The sequence below is a fragment of the Macrosteles quadrilineatus genome, unplaced genomic scaffold (assembly GCF_028750875.1).
Source record: "Macrosteles quadrilineatus isolate MER2022 unplaced genomic scaffold, UCM_ALF_1.0 Scaffold_2__2_contigs__length_208266976, whole genome shotgun sequence".
NCBI lineage: Eukaryota > Metazoa > Arthropoda > Insecta > Hemiptera > Cicadellidae > Macrosteles > Macrosteles quadrilineatus.
Window position 1 is genome coordinate 195,653,971 of NW_026542595.1, and position 24,668 is coordinate 195,678,638.

Sequence of the window (24,668 nt, forward strand, 5' to 3'; positions counted from 1 at the left end):
CTCATTGTTCCCACAGCGTTTTACTTTATTTTAAGGCTGTTTTTATTTTAAATTAAGTAAGTAAAATTATTTTAGATTAATAAGACCTGTAAAACTTTTCCAAAACAATATTAAACGTTAAAATACGTTAATTAATTTAAAATCCAAATTAATTCTCAGAAATACTTAACAAAATTAAGATAGCTGCCATTAACTTTTAGTCTCTGATGAACAATCTTTTGTAACCTACAACTATTAATTACACAGTATTTTCTTACTCTGAGAATACATATTTTCCATACTTAGAACTTAGTACAACTACCTATCGAAGTAGGATAACTTAGTAATAGACCGATTTTGTACAAACTAAGCCTTTAGGACCCCAACTGCTGAAACTATTGCCTTCACTATTGTATCGAAATGTATCTGTATTTAGCCAAGTTCTACAAGTGGACATATCGCCGGACTTGGACCAATGCTTGCTGACTATCACGCTTCTTGCCTACATATTCCTGTCTATTTTGTAAAATATTTGTTTGATATTCTGTAATAAAATTGTTTACGTTGTAATCTTGTTTCTTATTTAAACTAAGCTCTTAAAATTTCAATTTCTTGGTTGAAATGGACCAAATCATCCTTCAAATTATTTCTTGGATGAACAGGTTTATTTAAAGGAGTGTTTGTTGTTTGCTGTTTGTTCCTTGGCATTCAACTCAAATAAATCTACTTGATAAAATAAAATAAAAATTACTAAACAAACCTTTAACATGATATCAAAATGGTAAAACAAAACCTTTTAAATCCGCCTAAAATGATTAAGATACAAGCTACATCAGCTACGTAACTCTTAACGTTACCTACATTAAAAAATATTAAGGCTTTAGATATTGTATTCTTAAGTATATTCGACTGATTCAAAATTAATGATTAAATTTCAAAATTTTCAATTGGGTTGTGTGATGAAATACGAATTTTCCTGAGGTAGTGGGTGTCACCAATCACGTTTTTAGGCCCATAATTCCCAAATTCCAATTTTTAATCAAAATTATTCCGCTGGATTTTAAGATACATATTACAGACGGACAAACAGACATAGCTTGTATTAGAATATAGGATTGATTTAAGAATAATAATGAGTCAATATTTTACACTTGTTTTGGTATTGTGTTAAAAAAATATTTAATAGATTTTTCTTATGGTTTTATTTAAATTAATATTAATTATGAATTTATTTTTATAAGAGTACAAGGTTGGGGATCAAAAAGGTTAGGCAATTACATGAACGATAGCCATGTTTCTCTGCTAGGATCAGCATTTCTATTGTCTTAATTTAATATTCAAGGTCAAGACTAAATCCCCTGTTTTCAAGAATCAAACTAAAACGAACCTGAAAATAAAGTTTAGACCTCATTTGCGTTTTAGACAATTAATTTCGGTTTACTAAGAAAAGATGAGACCATTTAACGAAAATATTTGGATCAGTTTTTCTTTTCACTCATCTTAGAAAAAGAAAATTCACTGTCTGAAAAATTTTCTGATAAAATCAGCCTATAGCCCTGATCAAAGACTAAACTTCCATTGCTAAAATGTCTACACCAGTACAAAAACTATTAATACAGCCCAAATTTTTTTTTTAATTTAAAAGCGTTGTACTGTATTACAAAATTTGACAGGCCACACATGAAATTGGCTGCATGAAATCGCTCCCTAAGAGCGCAACGTCTCGTATAATTCAAGACGCCTTGTTACAACAGATGTTTAATTTCAAGTCTCCCTTATGAACTACGTGTTTCAGCCGATTAATATCTTCAATCCACAATTTTATGCTCCCCTCATCCAACCCGCAGTGCAAATGTTAGAGGGTTAACTCGGGCAATGTCACCCTTGAGGTGTTTAATCAAAACTAATGGTCCCAGAGCTCCACGTACAACCAGCGGCATCTGAGGAGGAACTTGTCTCGGTACTACGGTTATAAAATAAAAATTAACCACTTAATATTCAGTGGAATCCTGGTCTTGATTAATAGGTAGGAAAATAAAATAAATATTTGTCATTTACAATGAGAACAGATTTTTTTGGTTGTGAATTAGTACATTGCAAGATGTAGGACTGTTTGGAGGCTCAGTTTCACATGTTTTAAAGACATTTTGTGACAAAACTTTATGATTTAACGCAAAAATCATTATTCGAATTTTTGGGGGTAGGAACTAAGGGTAATTTAAGCTAAATATGAATGCAATATGATTGTATAGTGTAGTGAAATGACCTAACCGTCTATTACAGACTAAGGCTTGCTCATCATAAAGACATAACCATTTATAGTGGCTGATCAAGTGGCTGGTCACAGCTTCAAACAAAATCAATAAAAGCACAGACTTTCCCACGAATGAAGCAGAAACCGCATGATTATCAGACGAGCCCTATAGGGTTGTGATTGGAATGGAGAATAAATTGAATAGACTAGATTTTATCTTGTTCTTTTAAAATATTACAATGGTATAAAATGTACTCCTTAGCTACGTATTGTAGCTATATATTGTACACACGTTTTCAAATACAAAATTGTTCAAACAACACAGTAATACAAAAACCAAAGGAATATGCCACTGTTTTTTTTTAGTTTTATTATTTATTATTTCATCTAATATTTGGGATTGACTAAAACTAAAATCGAGTACAGTTTTGTGGCTGGAGAGCCATTCAGAAGGCTTACAGTAAACACAACAACATTGAAGACACAATTATCACGGTTCGTTAAACTCTGCTGCAGTAACCGAGTTTGTTATCAACTTTCTGGGACAAAACCTTGTTTTCCTACAGCGTTTTGGGTTTCCAGCACTTTGGCAAACACTCTTACCATCGCAACAGGGTTAAAAGTATAAACATCACTTTACTTGTATGTTTTACAAGTTAAAGGTGAAAAGACATAGTTTCTAGATTAAGATATTTGAACTGAGCTGTTTATTTTTATATTATACACAGAATATTATTAAATGTTTGAACTCTGGATCACCCCTTAAAACCAATAGATATTAAATTTATTGCAAGATAAAATAATTCTGCTACACTTTATTGTCGTTATAAAAGAACAAGTTTATAGCAATGTTAGTGTCAATAATTGTTGTTGCTGTTGTTACGTGTAATTGTTCAATACAGGGTAATTAAGAGTTTATTCAAGCGTAGCGATCATTGACGAATGTTTTTAATGGAATTTCAATGGTCCATGTTAAGTCTTTGGTAATTTGTCTTAACTTTTTTGCTATGTACTTTACAATTTTCAACTTTTGAAACTAAAAATTCCCCATGTTAAATAAAACAATGCTGTCAGTGGTTAATTATCCATATTGATATAAATAGGTAGAGGGCTAAATGCATATAGGGCTTGCTTGGTAATCAAAAGGTCACCGATTCGATCCTGAGAAAAGTTCGTAGCTTTTTCATGGTTCGGAAATAGTTTTTTCCTGCTGTCCTAGATCTTTGGATATTTGAAGAATGGAGGTTTGTATTCATTTGAATGATCCTGGCCAATGAAACAGGTGGTATTAGTCCGGGAAAAAGCTATACAGTACTGGTCATCTACACTCACCCTTCACTCACACAAATATTAGAACATAAACTGTTTGAATTATAAGCTTTAAAAAATGACGCCACTGGCCAGAGCGCCTAAACTAATAGCCGTAAAAGGTAATTTGGACATTTTTGACAGTTCCATTTCAATATCAATAAAAACTTGTTAACTTTTGGGTCAGCGTTATTGTCTTTGGGTAAGTATTTAGTTCGTTCAAGTAGTTCGTTCATGAATAATTGTCTTGTGTTTGTCCTCATTTGTTAAGTATTCTCCTTTAGGCACATTCTATTTTGATAGATAATAAAATAACTACTAATCACAAAAGTTTTCAATTTTGTATAGCTCCCTTTGATGTATTTACTGCAATCCAACGAAGACATTTTATATCTTTCCATGAAGAAAAAAAATCCCGTGGCATCAGGTTTACAAAGCACATTTGTAGGAAATATCAAGGATTTTAATGACTTACGCAACACTAAAAATATAATATAGAACGACAAAATCAGTATTTTACAGCAAATTCAGTCATGGATACAACCAGTGCTCTAATGCTGATACCCCCTCCCCCCTATAGGTAGAATTAAGGATGGGTAATTTACGATGGGATAGGTAGAATTCGTCACTTAATATTAAAGAGGTTGCACTAAAAGGAATACAAAATATAACATCAGAGAAGGAGTTTGAGTGCTGTTTGGTTGAAGTAATAGTTGAAAGCATGTCTTTTGTACTGATGGGTGTATATAGGACTCCAGAATATAAATACAATGATCCTTTTTTATCCAAACTAGAAACTACACTAGATATATTGACTAAGAAATATGAAAACATCATTATAGCTGGAGATGTAAACATAGATATTTTAAATCATAACTCATTGTATTATAGATTTTTGAGCATTTTGAGAATGTATAATATGTCATATAAAGTAAATTTTCCTACTAGGGTTACACTGAAAACTAGATCAGCAATAGACAATATTATCACTAATATAGATCATGTGCAATTAATTGTAACCGGAATCATTACTCATGTGTCTGATCACGATGCACAACTTCTTGAAATTGTGGATTTAAAAAGTAAGAATAAAAAGAAAACAAAGAAAAGGCACAGAAAATTTACAGAGAATAACTTAAAAACCTTTCTCAGTGATTTAGGCAATGAGACTTGGTATGATATTTACCAGTCATCTGTAGATAAAAAGTATGATGCATTTTTTTCTATTTTTAGTTACATTTTTGATGTTAATTTTCCCAAAGTTTTAAGTGCAGATAGTGGATATAGTAAATGTAAATGGAATTCAAAGGAGTTATTTAAAAAAAAGAGTGAGATAAATGAACTGGAAAAGCTAGGTAGGATAAGACAAAATTTTGACACATATCAAAAGATAAAGGTTAAGAAAAAGGAACTAAAAGAATCAATACACCAAGCCAAACAAACATTTTATAATGAGAAAATAAAACACTCTTCTAATAAAACTAAAGCAACGTGGAACATAATTAAAAGTGAAATAAAGCTTAACTCAAAAAGTTATTTTACCAGCAACATACCGATATGTATAGAGCAAAATGGTAAACTCCTTAAGCATCCAGTAGCTGTCAGTAACAACTTTAATAATTTCTTTGTATCAGCTGTGGAAAAGCTTATATTGCCACACATTTCTCCTTCACTTACACAAAAAACAGATATCCAGAAAAATATTTTACCTACAGATAAGTCATTTAAGTTTCACACAATAACGGAAGAACACCTCACTAAAGTGGTCCTTTCCTTTGAAAACAAGTACTCTGCAGGTTTTGATGAAATTCCAATCACCATAGTTAAAAAATCAATACACATTATCCAGAAACCACTAACACATATCATAAACTCTTCTCTTATTTCAGGAATCTTTCCTTCAAAATTAAAATTGGCTAAAGTAATTCCCATTTTTAAAAAAGGTAATAAAACTGATCCCTCCTGTTACCGCCCTATCTCTCTCTTACCTGTTTTTTCAAAAATTTTTGAACGCATTGTTTACATTCAGGTCTATAAATATCTGGAAAATAATCAACTATTTGATAAAGAACAACATGGCTTTCGGCAGGGCAAATCAACAATAACAGCTGGTATTGAATTCATAGAAACTATAATAAATGCTGTTGACAGAGGAGAAAATGTTGTAGGAATCTTTTTGGATCTTAGTAGGGCATTTGACAGCGTGTCACATAGTATATTGTTGACTTCACTAAAAGAAATGGGAATCTATGGAAAAGAGCTTGCATGGTTTACATCATATCTAGAAAACAGAAACCAATTTGTTGAACTGGATTATGTTGTGGAGCATGCAAACACAAAGTACGTTGAAAAATGTAGATCTCAGCATCAGACGCTGAAATATGGGGTGCCGCAGGGATCGATCCTGGGGCCTCTACTTTTTCTCTGCTATATTAGAGGTATGCCAGGAGCGATTCCTGGTAACGGCGGGTCTATGTGTCTGTTTGCTGATGATTGTAATGTGCTTATTCCCGGAAGATCAAAACAACAGATTGAAACGTTTTCTCAGGAGAGTCTTTTATCCACTAAAGAATTCCTTGACCGAAAAAATCTGCTTATTAACACAGAAAAATCCAATTTTATATCATTTTCCACTAAACAACGTAGACAAAATTTTGAACCAAACATTTGCATAAAATCAGAAAGAATAAACCAAGTAAAGCAAACAAAATTTCTTGGTCTAATTATCGATAAACATCTATCTTGGGAGGGCCATGTGAACTATGTGGTTAAAAAGGTATCTTCCGGTATCCATGCGCTGCGACAGATGTTCAGAGTATGCAGTTTAGACACTTTAAGAGTTGTTTATTTCTCATTAATACATTCACATATTTCATATGGAATTGTTCTATACGGGGCAACAACAAAAACTAATTTAGATAAAGTACTAATTAAGCAGAAAAAAGCTATCAGGGTGATGAAAAATCTTAAAAAGAAAGAGCCAGTCAAGAGCATCTTTCGTGAATTACAAATATTAACAGTTTATAGTCTTTATATTTATGAAACAATAATTTATGCAAAACAGATCCAACTATCATCCAGCTCAACAGAACAATTAGTATATAACACCAGATTAAAAATTAACCTACCTCGGCATAATCTCGAATTTTACACTAAAAAGGCATCTTACATAGGGCTAAAATTTCTCCAGTCTATACCAGCTCACATCCGAAAAGAAACAAAATTTAATAAATTCAAGAAGCTCTTAAAGGAATATTTTTTAAGAACTCCCTGCTACTCAGTAACAGAATTCTTTAGTATTAGTAAAAAACAGTTAGGCCTAACTTAATTTGAATTCCAAATACTGTTATCCTTAAAGTCATGGTTTTGTTAAAAGTTCAAGTAAAGTAATTTTAGTACTCTTTTTATGTATTTAATTAGCAGTAAGCAATTTTGAATTTAGCTTATGACTCTATTCAAGTTCATGTAATGTGAAACTATAATGAATAAAGAATGTTTTGACTTTGACTTTGACTTTGACTTTGATGTAGTCCAACAACCTCAATACCACAAAAATGATTTTCAAATTGATTTTTTATAAATCAATCAACCCAGCTGTTTAGAATTGGCTTAAACTGTACCAGCCCCGTTTGAAAATTTTTCTCAATTTATCTTAAAAATATCTTACAAGATATTAGTGAAAACTCATCATAAAAAACTTCTGTACGATTGAAGTATTAATTTTAGACAATTCAAGACATAAATAGTTGAGGAAATACTCAGGGTTGGTTTGGTTTTGAGGTTTAGGGATGAGAAACACGTCAAACTGATCCCAAGGTAAAAGGGGTTCTGTGTTCTACTCCAATCCATCATTTGGCTGAATTATTCAATGCCTGAATCTCAGTGTTTGTGTCAGAATTGCTAAGACATCTTCAGGGTCACTGGTGAACACATTCTCACGTGCTGTGTATTTATTTACAGATCACACATTACACTCTAAAGATCTCCTCTTCATATGGTTTGGTAATAGATGTTTATGATAAAAGTAATTTTATGATCAAAGTATCGGATTTTATTAAATTTATAGACACGTTTTCATATAAGTTTTCATTTGATGTTGTGGGAATGGTTAAAAGTTGGATCATAGTGCATTGTGTATTATGGTAATGAAGTATATTATACTAATAAATTAACTGTATAAGGAGGGAGATTAGAAAAGAGGAGTTTATGTACGTTACTAACACTTTAAGGGTACGTTTTAAAAATCTAATTTCAAGATGATTGTTCGAAAGAGTTCAAAATAAATATGTTACACCAACTACACTTTACATAGCATACCTTCAAGCACATGCCTTTGTGCTTTTCATATCATAGGCTTTCTATTGCAGAGGATGAAAATGTTTAATTTTTACCTCAGGTATTTTTAGCCTGTCTAATTATAAAACATTATTGGTTGGTAAAAAAAATATAAAATATATAATTTTACGATTATTTATTTTATTTATTATTATTTATTATTTATTTATTATTTTTATTATTTATTATTATTTTATTTATTTATATTTATTTTTTTATATAATTTTACAATTATTTATTTTAAGTTATATATTATATATAATTATAAATATAAAAAAAATTATAATATTAAGAAATGAGTTATGTAATTATTTAATACATTTTCTTATGGGAATTCAAATTGGTTAACTTTATTTTATCTTCAATACAGTAAGTTGTTTTATTCACAGTTACTTAAATATTCTCACAATTAACCATCTTATTGTTGCGAACGCATTTTTTCAATATTTGTTATTTTTATGATAACTGATTCACTTTTCCTTGTGGAGTTCTCTTTTTCGAATATATTTAAATCATGTACAAATTAAAACTAAATAAAATTTGACCAATCATATTGTATTCCTAGTATAAAACTTGAAGATAACTTTCGGTGCAGTATTATTTGATAAGTCATCTGCTCATAAACGATGAGGTAGAACACCACACAACCACCCCTATTGTATTGTATTGTTTGGCTAATTAGCATTTAGACAAGAACCAGGCTCTCCTAACATTACCGTAGTCAAGTTACTCTAATGGTGGCTTTTACCTTAAATCATTTTACTTTGAAGATTTTTACTGTATATTATTTTATTTAATAACAGTTTTATTAAATTATACGAAAAAATTCTATATTTGTGTTTTTAAAAAGAGGTCCATTCTAAAGTTTCATGGACTTCTTGAATAACCATTGTTGAATTAAATTTCAGTTAATATTTTGAATTATCTAATTTTTTACATACAAATCACGTATTTAATGGTACAGTCTGAATCTGAGAAACTGCAGCAAAGGGAAAATCAAGTTTGAGAGGGATCAAGAAGTTAGAGGGAGAGTTGATTAAGATAGACAAACATTTGACAACGTCTAAACTTGGATAATTCCTGAGATCATGAACCGTCTTAAGCGTGTGTAGGAATTACGTTACACATGCATCTAAGCAAAATCCGACATGTCTTAAAATGGAGAAAATGTTTATAAGGTTCAATGAAATGGAGAAAATGTATATAAAAAGTATCTGAATTCGGTAGATAATAAGAAGACACACATCTTTAAACGACAAAAATAAGGTTTTCAACCATACAATCCACTTATCGTAGAGAGGAAAAAATACTAAAAATTAATAATACATCATAATAATCAACATTAGTTGTTTCTTTAACTATAAGTGATCAATTAGTGCGTTTTTTTACAATTTTTATTGTATACATTAATTTTATTTTATGTTATTATGAATAATTATAAGTTAATCTTCTTTGTTGACGAAAAAGTGATGTCATTCATAAAAAAATAAAATAAAATATTAATCATCTATATTATCATCAAATATTAATAGGCAAGCATGTTTCTTTAAAACCTTTTTTCTCAGCTCGTGCGCATCGTAGGGAAAATCGACACATACCGTTAGAAAGGTATTTTCCTGTAGGTGTGAAGAGACCGTTTATAAATTAAAATAGGTTCAGGAATAAGCGCAAAAAATTTATTTACAACTTTAAAAAATTAACATGGACCTTATGACTTGCCCTGCTGGTGACGAAATATCAACGAAATATAAACAGAAAATCAAAACAAATGGAAGAAATTCCAATCACATGTTTTATTTACAGCGTGGGGTGAAAATAGAGAAGTCTGAACATTAGATATTTTTGGTCGAGTTTTCGACCATGGGACGACCTCTAGTTTATGTTAAAATACAACTTTGTACAGAAAAGCATGATATTTTAATCATTCATATATGTACATAATATTTTTCTCAACGTTTTGAAATAACAATGTACATAAAATAAAATAATGTATTTACTCTGGATAGTTTATTTAAGGCTGTGATTCCATCGTATCTAAAGACGCGTTATCCATTTCGATAGCTGGAACCGCCTAAAGTATGTTCGGTAGTATTTACATGAGAAGGGGCAAACTTCAGTCCCCGTTGTATTGTTCAAGTCATTAGCATTTAGACAGGCACAGCCTCTTCTATTGTTGAGGAAAATTCAATTAAACAATATCTTGAACTTACACAAAGACTTACGAAGTATATAAAAAAAAACAATGGAAAATTTATTCAAGTGTAAAAGTGATGATACATTTTAATATGTTGAATCAATGTTATTTTCAGCCCCTACGTATAAAAATCGCTGAAATTTGTATGTATTTTTATTGTTGTATTTTTAGTTTAACTACAAATTTTATCACATAATTATCATCATTCCATTACCTTCGTTGTTCTAATATTAATTAGACTAATAAAAACTTTCAATTTTTATTTAGAATTATACTACTACTGTAGTACACTAGTATTATGAGGGTTTATGACCATTTAAAATTTAAATTGATACGTATATTGTTTGCATGTAAAGCGTTATCATATTGTAATTTAATTGTGTACTTATATTAGCTTTATGTTGCCTTAATACACCATACAGGGTGAATAAAAATTCAAGACCCCCCCCTCTAATATTTTTCCAAGTAAATATACAGATTTATCCTTTAGGTGGTCGAGCAATCTTAGCAGGAAGTTTCATTTTATCATTTTGAAATTTTTGAGTGTCCCCCAAAAGGGGGGATTCGGGGGACAACTAAAAATGTTTCAATAGAAACCCCCTTCAAGGGACACCTCATTTTGAAGTGTTTATAAAAACTTAAAGAATGGTGAAAACCAGAGCTCGCTATCTCTTCTCTCCAATATTAACAATTTTACCGTTGATTTTCCACAACATTTGACGGGCTACCATTTTGGATAGAGAAGAGATAGCGACCTCTAGTTTTCACCATTCTTTAAGTTTTTGTAAACTCTTCAAAATGAGGTGTCACTTGAAGGGGGTTTACATTTAAAATATTTGAGTTGCCCCCCAAATCCCCCCTTTTGGGGGGGCACTCAAAAATTTCAAAATGATAAAATGAAACTTCCTGCTAAGATTGCTTGACCGCCAAAAGGATATCTCTGTATATTTACTTGGAAAAATATTAGAGGGGGGGGGGGTCTTGACTTTTTATTCACCCTGTATACCTAGGCATACAGCTAAATTGTGGTTATGCCATTTATAAATTGTAGTCCAAAAGTTTCTGTAAAATTAGAAGACTAATTTTTTTGTCAATTTTCATAAATCTCTGTTCTACGGTAATTCTCTATAATCATTATTATTACCTAGTGTGTGTACATATTTGTATGTAATACATTGGTATGAACATATTCTTTTATCAGAATGTTTAAATACGCAAAAATAATAGAACTTCCTTCTGATTAAACTTGTCTTGTTTACATTTTCACGTTACAAGATAAGAGACTAAGTTTACCTAAAAAGTATAAAAAATATTGTAAGTTATAGTAAATGTAAAGATTTTTATTTAAAAACTAAAATTGCTCAACTTTTTCCTTTCCACTTTTCAAATGTTGGCTTACCCGTGGCACTGCAGTACAATGGGGAAAAAATTAAAAATGGTGTTACAGAAACCACACATTTGTGTGGATATACATGGTACGTTGTCAATTCAAAGATTCAATAAACCCAACATTGAAATGTTTGGACTTTTGGACAAATAATTAAACATGCCTCCGCGGTCGTTCCAATTTATTGAGTCCAAATTGATTGTCAATACGGTAGCGCTGATTGGTTTCAGGTATACTCTGTTATTGATTGATAAATAAAGCCACATTAAAACCTATTAAACCACACAGCAATAAATGTAGGTAATTATATCTCATTTTCTTATTTTATTAATTCATTTTAAAATTGAAATTTTAGTTGTGAGATTAGTAATTGATTAGTGGTTGAGAATTATTCAATTCTGTTTATAAAACAGTCGTCATAATATAAAATCAATGTTTTTACCTTTTCAAAGGGAACGGTCCAAACCCTGGTCTTGTTACTATCTAAAGTTGACCTTTTTATTAGGTAGTATCATTAATTCATAGCCCAATGACAAATGAAATTTTAATCTTTAAATGATTTCACTTAGATTCGAACCAGTGACCTTCAGATTTGAAGGCGAGCACTATTACCACTCGGCTACCAAGATATGAAGTAGTTAGTACAGTATTGCCTATATGTAATGCCGTATTTCCGTATCTAATAGAAAACATAGTGGTAGTTGATGTTTTCCCTCAGAGTCTACAATACGATAAACCATATCTTATCATAGTAAAGTGTACATTAATTGTATCCAAAATTTACTTTTAATTGTATGTGCACTATTTTAATGTTTAAAACTACCCCATCCTCGTGGAAACCTGCGTCTCTTGGTAATGGGGCGGTTAAGTTCACTTTTTAACAGCTTTTTCCTGTCCGAGGGTCTTTCAAGAGGGTCTTAGTTTCGAGAATGATTGATTTTTGGGGCAACCGTACTCGAAATTTTCTTACCATCTCGTTTTCTCTTAACCATTGTATTTGAGATAGCCTATATTAGTTGTTCTGTTTGTAAAATTTTTATTTTACATATAAGTGTTAATGTCTACAAAATAATATTGTCACTTGATTTTCATCGACCACTAACCGAATATAAAACGAACATACAATAAAAATATAAGTGAATCCAATAAGCAATTCTGTGTGACATAGATAAAGTTAAGATTGTAAGAGTCCAGATATTTTATTGTGGGAAAGTAAATATTTGTAGAAAAACTATTTCCTTATGATTTTTAAAATAAAATTTTACATAAAGGAGTATCGGGTCTTGTGTTTTAAATGCTGGAGTTATTGGGAATAATTTTAAATGGGTCTAGGTTCAAATCCCGCCAATCACCGATCACTTTAGGCCTTAACTCTCGATGGGGGTTATTTTCTGGAAAACAAACAAATAAGGGTCTTTAAGGCAAGCTAGACTTTCACTAAATTGGAAAACCGCCATTGAGATCCAAGCGATAGTTATAAACAAAGAGGGATAAATATAATTACTAATTATTTCCATTTTAATCCATCTTTTTTACTTATTATTCCACTTTATCAGAATTAATAAAATATAATTATATTTTGTAGATAATAATATATGAGTTATTTTCATAAGGTAATTTAAAAATAATGTATTTTCAGAGTCCCGTGGTTTTACGATTAATTAATGTACTTACATTTAAAGAAATAAAGAAGGGAAGCAACATATTAGGAAAAATTTAATTAGTTAAGAATAATTTAAACTATTCTGAACAACCATATACATTAAATGTTTACAGACGAAATTATAAATATATGTAGTTTTAAAATGTCCATAACGTATTGTTAACACAAATACCACATGTGACGGTACAGCTGATGATCCCATTACCGCATGTATTACCTTCACCAACACAGCAATGCACTTAACGTGTTAATGTTGGGGTAGCGTAAAAAGTGTTCCCATATTCATAACTTACCAGATTTGGTTATGTTTTGGATTAATCATTAGTATATAACTACTGTAATTAGCTGGAATGTGCCTGTACATTTTAGAGATGCTATTTAAATCCAGTTTAGCTTAAATTAGTCAAATCTAGCTAAATTTAATAAAGCTAATTTAGCTTAAGTTCTGTAGCTAAATTTAATTGCCTAGCAAAAAAAAATACGGATTCATATGTTGGTATATAAAAATGCGAATAATAATTGTTTCGTATATGTAAATGTCTCATGTTTAATGTACTTTTTCCTGTGTAATTTTTGATGTTTTGACGTGTTGCAAGAATCGAAGTGAACAATACACACATTGTATTATTTACTTCGATGGTTGCAAGCTCCAAAGATGTTGCATTGCACGAAACATTATTTGAGTTTGACACAATTTGAACTACCGACCTAAAAGTCATATATAAGTAGTTCAGGGTCTATCAGAATGATTATTATGTTATTTTGTATTGACATTTTTTTTAAACTTATACTGGTTTAGCCTATATGAATTACTCCTGAGAATATTGCATATTCAATTACATGCAAATATAAGATTACTACTTTAATCAAAATATAGTGTCATGAGACTGAATAAATTGAATTATTTCTAAATATGACATTTATGTTGTAAGGAGTAGAAAATTTTAAGTTTTAGTTAATGTTATGAACGAAGGCGCGCTCCGGCAGGTTGCTCCCTTCTCAGCTGATGCATTAATGATAACCTTATCCGACTGAGTCCTGCTCTACATCATTAAACTGTTCATTTCGTGAAGTTCATAATCATTAAATATTAATCACTTCAGACTTAAAAAGTACGTTTACGTATTTTTTAAATATATATTTCTAACACTTCTAATTGGTACTGTGGAATTGAGGATACATACCGGTTTCCTGTTTTGTTCCCGTGATCAAAACTGTACTATAGATCAACGTAAGGTGAACGCAAACCAACAAACGTAGGCATAAAAGAAAACGTTTTCAAATATAAACAACTGTTCTCTGTAGTACATGTTTCCTCAAAATAGGCTAATATTTCTGGAGAAAAAGGCGTAAATGATAAACTATTTTACAAAATTAAATCCCTGGTATAGTGTTAGAATTTAAAATTAAATAGTTTTGAGCACCCTGGGCAGTAGTTCCATACAAATTTACAACAAAGTCCTACACAAGTGTTTGATAAGTTTCACAAAATATTTTACACCTCTTTATTTTTTACTACAGGAGACTCAATTTTCGTTTTATATTTCGAGCGTAACATTCTTGTTTATTTAGTAGTTCAGAAAAATTATTAACATTTTGATCAATGGAGAAGCATTTCCATCGTCGTAACAAACATTACTCCATCCACTATCTGATTGTTAAAGATACAACTATTTGATATGTAATTCAAATCACAACTTCCTGAATAAACCAGATGTTATCATATAAGATTTGGAGATATTCAACCAACCCTGCACAACAATGCAAGTATCTGTCTATATGCAAATTATCCGTGCAAAGATCTCGTACAATTCTCTCTGTTTAAGCGGCCTCTAGCTTAGAGTGTGTAAAATGTATAATCTATTATACCATCACTTAAGACTAAAGACTCGATTAAAAAAAAAATAAGGAGCTGTTTTGAAAATATAAATTGTGTAACCGTCGTGAGAAGTGTTATTTGTTGTCAATAATGCAATGATTTTTCCTGGATGAACTACTGAAAGCTGCAAGCGAAGCTATAAGCCAACCTGTTAAACAAACAAAACAGTTAGCTTAGTCACAGAAAAAAAGATAAAGGTTGGAACTTCAGTTAACATTAATGACTAACTGAACGCAAAACAGTCTTCAGTTTTACTAGTGCTCTATATTGAGATTTATGGTACGCCCTTTTTCATTATTACACCTCATTTAAGAAAAATATTTACTTTTTGTAAGTTTTATGATGAAAAGTATGTAGTCATGATATCCATTAATTTCTGTTTGGGGGTTTATAAAGCTAAAAATGTTGTAGGAAATTATCAGCTATAGTTTTAGGACTACTACCATTGACTATGTAGGTCCTACAATTTTATTAGAATCTCAATCTCAATTTTTTATAGAAATACCTTTATTTTATGGATATTAGTGTTACATGACCAATTTAAGATAGGTTAATAATCTAAGAAAATATAATAAATTAAAGTAAGTTTAATGTTGACCATCAAATTACAAAAATGCAAATTTATATTGTGTAAGAGTTTAAACCATTCAACACTTTGTAATTATATTAATGTATTTGAGCTTCTGCGACTCTATCAAATGTCAAAAATGCTAAAGCATGAAACATGCGTTATGTAATTTATAAGTATGTAATGCATATAAACATTATCATTGTCAATGTTTAGGTAAATCTTAAATTTTAACTCTTCGCATAAAATGTATTGAAAGTAATCAATTCTCATCCATATAGTATAGAGTTATATTGTTCCGCTCCATTTATTTAGATACCAATTAATGATATTTATGACCAATGGCCGGCCATCTTAATGTTTAAAACATATTAGAAACTTCCCTTGTAGATAAGTTGAAAGTTTGCAACTTAACAATTCGAATATCGACGAAACTTTACCCCTCCCACACAACCTGAGCAGATAAGGCAGTCATCAAAACGGCGTTACATCACTTTACTGGTGTATGACACACACAATACTTTTATGAAGAAAACTATATTTAAACAATTTAACATAATAATGCTCCTCCTCCTATTTGTTGAGGTTGCTGGGCCATAGACTTTGTAACTATTGGATGATAATAGAATCCTATATAAATGCACTTATAACATACAATAATGTGTATAGATATTGGTTTCTGTGTGACAGAGTGTTAAGGTGATGGAAATTACCCATCCTCGAGAAACAATAAAATAGTGTTGATTCCTCGACAAGTAGACATTATAAAATATAAATATTTGTAGTTTTATTTAGACTAAGGATACAGCTTGAGTTGGGCCCGAACCACCAAAACACCACAGATCTAAAACCGTTTTTATTTTAAACAATAAACAAAATCATACTTTCAATATTACAAAATATAACGTTACATATTTTAAACAATGTAAATCTAAAATACTGGAAACAACTACTTATTAAATTTAATTTGCTTCGACAGATACATTTTACATTGTTTCTTTTTACTTAGAACTATTTTAGGGTTTTTACGGAATACTAATTAAAAATTATACTCCTATTAACTATTGAGAATACGCTATGATTTTTTTTAACAATCAGAACAAAAACAACAGAATGATTTACTAAACAACGAAGATAGCGTGTTTGGTATAACTAAGGAGTTTTTTCCTAGGACGCTAGGCAGGAGCCCGGAATTGTTTTTCACATTACTTGAGGCTAGACCTAGGAGTTGCGGCAATATCACTTTAAAATCCATTGGTGATTTGGCGGGATTTGAACCCGGGACCCCAGGAACCGGAGTCCTGCGTTCTAACCACTAGACCAGCTCACTCCCCCATAAACTATAGGATAGTTGTTAAATACTAATAGAGGACCTTAAAGTTCAGTTGTGGAACTTTAGAAAGTACACTTTTATTAGACTCCATGAAGGAAACAAGGAAAAAGATTCAGACTTTACTTTGGTTTTATTTACGTCCTTCTGATGCTGTTTATTTTACACTTATAAAAAAACTGATTTAAAAACATTTAAACTGTATATTTTCTTACTTAAAAGAACCAATTCTAGATTTACTAGTTGTAGAAACTGCAAGTAAAAAAGGGCTATTTTTACATTGATAGTATAACGTTTCTAAGAACAGATAAAACTACTAACTTTATATAAAAACCGAGCGTGTGGATATTGTTAAGTGGATATACCGCACTGTATTTTGATGAAAGTTAAATAAAGGGTGTATAAATGTAATTATTGCAAACAGAATATTAAATCCGGACAAGATGACTTTTTAAGCCTGTAAGCTCACCAGATTACATCCCCTCGGGTTAATTGTATGTACTAATGTCTCTCCTGCATTATGACATACATTTATGAACTCTTGTTCATTGTAAAACCTATTTACAGGATTTTGCGATGAACTAACATATTAAATGTTTAGTGAATGGATTGTGTTATTTGAAAAGAGACTTGGCTTTAAATATAGTTTGTATAGGTTAGTTTTTTCACTCATTTCGTTATTATAACCCAAATGTACATTGATGTAGTTATTGAACTAGAAGTATATTTGACTCTGCTGGAACTTAAAGGATTAAACATACTCATTGTTATTACGCCAAATAGCTAGACACGGAAACCCTGGCTGCAAAGTGAACTCAAGCTCACTGCAAAATAAGTTATCCTTTTTATCACCAGCTTTATGCTAACATATTCTAACATTGGCTAGAATGAAAGTTTTCAAACGTAGCTTCATCTGTAAGTGGCCATAGCAGTGGTAAACTACTTTTTAAAGGATAAAAAATGGAAAGCTCAATTTCAAAGTAGGGGAAGCAGAGGGATCTTGTCTAAGGCCCTAGGAACTTTTTAATGCCTTTTTCCTGTCATAGAGGCACAAGAAGCTTTCGTGGTTTATTGTGTTGATCGATTACCTAGGCTTTGGATTATAAAATGAAGAAATTATGGATTGGAATTAGTAAGTATGTTTTATACATTTAAAGTAGTTTATGCAACGATCACATAAAGACTATTTAAGCGAGTTGCGTACACTACTTTACTTACGACAGAGTTTTAATTACTAACAATCACAACTCATACTTTTAAAGAGGTGTTATGTTTTCCTTTTAACCTCTCATTGCCACTGACAGTGATGCAACGAATCATTGTAGCAAACACTAATTACACCACTCAACAATTAAATTGGTCCACACAACCAATTAGTTCGGAGCATTACAATTTCACTTCTTTTCTCCCATTCTTTGAACCTCAAGTGATGCCTTATTATATTTTAAGTTTTATATTTTATATTATAAGTGATAATAATATGCAGATAACACAGAAAACCATAAGATTCAAGATTAATAGTTCATTTTATCGAAAGCGATAGCCTTGAAGCTTTCAACAATCATAAAAGCAACCAAGAGCTGATGTTCTAAAATATGGAAACTAATATCTCTCTTACCCGTACTCATTACACTGTGTGACAACGATTACGTAATGTCATGTTAAACTGTCGACAAAGTAAGCGAATAAAATCCGCTGCTACTTTGTAACGTCAGTTTTAAAAGCTTCGGTGTTATTGTCAAAACCAAACGTTTGACGACACTAATTAGCGCACTCAGTGCTTACGTAATTCAATTTACTTTCTGTTCTTACGCATATTTCAATTTCTCATACAATCATTTTTGTAGAAACATTTTCGTGTGCGGGTAATTGTATAAATATTACTCTTAAAATACGTGGTGATAAAATATTTATGACTTCATATTTAGCTCTCGAAGGACTAAAGGTTCTAAGTGGAAATTTGTATATAATATTGTCCAAAATTTAACATCCAGCACCTTTTTGTCGAATATTCTTACAAGCATTTAAAGTGTGTTGGTACATTTTTGAAACATGTGTCAGCCAGAACGATTGTGGCTGCTTCAATCGTTTACAATTTTTAACTTGAATTTTTCGAGGGATTCACGTCAATGACTTTATGATATTGTTGGTTTATACAGGGTTAGTAAAAAATGTTAGAGGTCTCTATCTCAATTCAGTAAAACATGGCAGCCAATTGAAATTCTAATAAGTTCCCAAACCCAAAATGGGGGATTTTGGGGAAAACTCAAAAGTTTTAAATGATAAGCCCCATCGAGTGAAGGTCGATCATTTTGAAGGTCATAATAAAATAAAACTAACAACCCAAACTATAGGTCTCTATCTTAACACAGTAAAATATGGCAGCCAATTGAATATAAAATTGCAAGTTATTACCCATTTCTAAAGATTTCGATCAGCTTCCATTTTTTACTGGATTGAGATAGAAACCTCTAGTTTGCGTTGTTAGTTTTCTTTTACCAGGACCTTCAAAATGATCACTTGATGGGGCTTATCATTTAAAACTTTTGAGTTTCCCCCGAAATCCCCTATTTTTGGTTTGGTAAGTAAGTGGCTATTAGGCTTAAAAAGTACTTCATAACGTGCCAAAAAGGTGTGTAGAGTTTAGTTTTCCTAGTGTGAGCCGCTACAAAATTTACAGGGGGTCTCCAGACTTGAAAAGCTGTAAGTTAAATTTAACTTCTGAGAATTTCAATTGGCTGCCATTTTTTACTGGATTGAGATAAAGACTTCTAGTTTGCGTTGTTGGTCTTCTTTTACCGGCACCTTGAGGGGTCACTCGATGGGTCTTTGTATTTGAAATTTTTAAGTTTCCCCCAAAATCCCCCATTTTGGGGATGTACACCAAGTGACGGTTATGCCCAAAAAGTACTTCATAAGATGTCATAAAGGTGTGCCGAGCTTAGTTTTTCTAGTATGGACCGTTAAAAAAATAACAGGGGGTCTCCACACTTTTTACTAACCCTGTATAACTAACTAGCTGTACCCGCGGGCTTCGCCCTGTTTAACTTCATAAGTATTCGCATGGCTCATTCACCTCCTGGTTGAAGTTCGTTCGCTACGCTCACTCACCTTTAGGTTGGAGCTCGTTCGCTGCGCTCACTTGCCTTCAGGTTAGCTCGTTCGCCAAGCTAACTCGCCTCCAGGTTGAAGTTCGTTCGTTGCGCTCACTCACCTTTAGGTTGGAGCTCGTTCGCTGCGCTCACTTGCCTTCAGGTTAGCTCGTTCGCTACGCTAACTCGCCTCCAGGTTGAAGTTCGTTCGCTACGCTCACTCACCTTTTGGTTGGAAATTAGCTGTTGTCATAAATTAAAAAAAAAATAATAGTGCTGCACCCTGTTGGTAATCCTTGTAACTTTTATGCTATTGAACATCATAGAACAGAACCAACTTGTTTAATTGAAACAGCTGTTAAGATTCATTAATTCCTTTTAAATATGAAAAATCATAAGATTAACATGGGGAACTACAGAGCCACTGGGGCGGAGCCCGAAAGGGGTTTTGAGATAAGAATATGCTTTAATGTTAATCGGGAATGTGAGCTATCATCATGCCAAATTTCAGCCCAATCCGTCCAGTAGTTTATGCGTGATTGAGCAACAAACATACACACAAACTCACAAACTTTCAGATTTATAATATTAGTAAGATTATTTCATAGTTTCTTTCACTCCGACTAAGGCTTGGAGCATTTAAATGGAATAAACAGATATTCTTTGACAAAGCCTTCTCAATAGTAACTAGCCGTTATCGGCAATTCCTCATATTTTTATAAATTCTTTATCGACAGATTTATTACAACGTACGTGAAAGTAAATAAAATAAATTGGAAAATGCTAACAAGGTAGGAATAATTCTCACTGTTGAGAAAGGAATGACAAATATTTTCCAAAACTTTTGCGCCACGAATACGAATGTCAACAATGCAGGGTGTGAATTAAAAAGTCGTTATTTATCTTCCTAAGCATGCCTGAAAATACCGCGAATGATAATTTTGTGCAGTGTGATATATATTTAACTATAAACAACATTTAATTTTAAATAGGCTTTATATTAATAAAATTATTTAAATCATTATAATTTTAAACAATAAAGTACACGTTTTTAAACCAGTAGGTAGTAAATCTATGTGTATTCCACGGTAAACTACTAGAGCCACTGTAGACAACATAAAATGTATCACATTTCAAAATGTGAGTTTTACCTATATAACACAATGTTTTTAATTTAACATTTACATCGTTTTAATCATGAAGATCTTTTAAGCCATCTCCTTCGTTACCTTTGGATCCAGGGAAAACTGTTTTTAAAATAATCTATAACTCGGTTTAAAAAAGTCCTCTTCTTCTCATATCAATATTTTCCACTCTGAACTGCTCTATTATTCGGGAATATCAATAGTAGATACAAAACGGTTGTTAGTTATACAAAACAACTAAGATTTAAATCGTGATTGACTATAACAATTAGTTGGATTTAATGTGATTCTTACTATTAAGTACTAAAGGCAAATATATCATTTTAATTTAACACGCGTTTTTTAAAACTATGTTTCCATCTTCAGCCTGTATCGAAAACTAATAATTAATAAGTAATAATTGTATTACTCAGTACTTTACTACGCATTAAAAGACTACGGAGTGGCTACACGATGACACTTTGGTTGAAGTGAGTTGTGTTATGTTAATACTCCATGTAAATCCTACATGTCGCTCTGTTTATGTCTTGAAAACCTCCGAAGTTTTGTAATTTCTAGTCCTTAAAATTAATATGACTTTAAAATTAATGCGTTTTAGTTCTAAGTGTTTCAAAGTGTTTTGCTAAACATCATTACCGCCGGTATTTATACTCCAGTAAGAATTGTTTGCACGAGAATAATAGTCTTTCTATGTTTTGTATTTACTGTTATCAATCTTTGGAAACTGTACTTGAAACTTATATTAACAGTCGTTTTATTGCATATAAATATAGCTTAAACTGTAATTTTGATGATATGATTATACAATTTTAAAAATGAAACCTTTAAACAAGCTAATTTGCTCTTGTGAGAATCAACTTTGCTTATATTTTATTATATATGGCATAACTAAATGGTAAATAAACTGACCCTTACTACTTTACTAAATTTGCCATCTAATTTTTTTGTCCATATTTTATGTGTTAGAATCAATTAAAAGTTAAAGATATATAAAATGGGAAATATAAAAATTGTTAATTGTGTCTTTCTTACCGTTTTCCGAAACCGATTCAAAATTACTGTTTACATAAATATACTTAAATGGTAATTTTTAAGCCCGGGGAGAGAACTTGAAATATTTTAAGGTCAGGAATAAGATTGCACATAAAAAAAATATCCAGTGTTTTACGGCAACTAAATTGGATGCAAGGTTTGGTAAATCATTAGGGTATACACATACTGACATGATTTTGAATTTTGAAATACTATCATAGATTTATGAATACTGTCCAAATAATTTCCATTATAATACGTCATTCAATTTTAAAAAATTTAGTACTAAGCACTAAATAACTAAATAAGTAATACTTTTGAAACCGTTTTTTAGACCCTTCTTGTTTAGTTTAGGTTCAAATGAACCTTAAAAGATTGTTTAAATACACATATACCTCTATTTATGTGCGTATTTACTAAAAATGCAATCAATACCGGTACTTTAGTAGTGGTAATACCGAGGGATAACTTAAACAGTCGGTCCAAACTAAAGCAATAACACCTAATGAATATATTGGATGTGGTTTAATATCGTTTAATGACAGGTATTTAATGGGCGTATTGCATCCTCTAATATCCCTCTTTGAGCGTAACATCCCTTTATTACACATATTACTATTTTCAAAGTCAAATTTATTATGTGTTTTAAATTAAGTATCCAATATAGGAAAATAATTGTTTCAACATAAAATAAATCAATATAGCCTAATTAGGTATGTAATATGCTATTTTTATACAGTTAACACAAAAATAAGTTTCGTAGCATGAAAAGTAAAAAAAAAATTAATGTTCAGGAAGACTAAATAAAATGCATCAAATAAATGTTTAGTGAAATATACACAACATTAACCAAACACATTGAATACTTAAGAGTCTTTAAACAAATCTTACAGTATTGTCATGAAAAAATGCTACATGATATAAGCAAATTGTTTAGGTATAATAAATATAAATTAATGTTCTTCTGTTATAAACTCAAATTGATTATTATATATGGATGTTTACTTTATTATTTATTGCTCTTGAAATAAATCCAAACACAACACGACTATTGTATAACCAAATGATACTAAAATATTCGTTAAAATATAGTAACAACCATAAAATGAAGGTTGAGCTTTTAACATTTTTATGGATATTACTGTTAAATCAAGAACCAAAATAAATAATAATCGTTATGCTGATTGCATGGCTGCTCCAACGCTAAACGCTGCAAAGTTACAAAACAGAAACTTAACAATGGCTCTTCAGCTTAATAACTAAAGTTTGGGCAAAACACAACTCCCTGAAAAGTCGTTTATATTAACACGATGCATAATTAAAATGCTCAAAAATAATTATCATCTGTAAAGTATGAGATAGACGTAAAATTTTTAAACTGTGAGGTTATGTAATTTGAATTTACGTAGAAATTGTTCCATTTGTTTCGCTATTTTTAACTCTGATTGCATGGCACTTATTGTAAATATTTATGATGTCTTACAATCATAGAACGAGCTGTAATATTAAGTTTGTTTTGTTTTGGTGTTTATTTTACTTTCTGGGGTTACAGTATGCGTTACATAATCGTTAACGAAATATGTTAACATAATGTATAACAGATTTTCTTTCCCAAGATCTAAAATAAATCCTTTTATTCTTAATCAAAGTAAAATTTACAGAGACAACTTAAAAGTTCTTCAATTAAATATGTCGCAATATGGTAGTTCGTCACATGTATTATTTGTCAATTGTCTAAAGAAATGTAGTAGGCCTACATAGGGTTGGATTGATAAATATTCGTTTGAATACCAAAAGTATATGAATGGTATATATTACGTAATACCGTCAGGTTACCAGTGTGCAAGAGTTGAGATAGCAGTGCAAAAGCGAGGGAAGAAGAGAGCGAAAGCGCGCGAAGTTGTTTAAATGCAAATTTTCGTACAGAACGGCCCTTGCCAGCGATTTGTCTGCAAACATCATGTTATGACCACTCTTGTTGGATATTGAGTTTTGAAATAGTGTTGAAAATCGATTACATATTTTTCAGATATCAAAGCAAATTATTTTAATCCACCACGAGTCTTTGCTTTTAATAGAGCTCGTACACTTGTGGAAATCTTAGTTTCAAGATACTATCAATTAATTTAAAATACTTATTAATACGTACGTTAATAATAATTAAAGTGAGGGGTCATGAAATGAAATAAAACTTTAAAATGAAATAAGATAAAGTTTCTGATCGTACAACTCAATTTAATTTCCCCTTTATAAAGCTTGTAAGCTAAATAAAAATGATATCCATTTTGATTTTTTAAATGAAAATATACTGTTTTACATAATGTCTGAATATTAATATAAGTAAGCTTATTAAGTTAATTGGACTCATGACGGATCACGCCGGTACAGAGAAACCCTTTTACCAACACCTGTCAGCGCCGGACTTTATCTCCATAATAATTCCATCTCTTGCCTTTCATTTCTCTCTATCTCATCTGGTTCCGTAATAACATTACTGAAAAA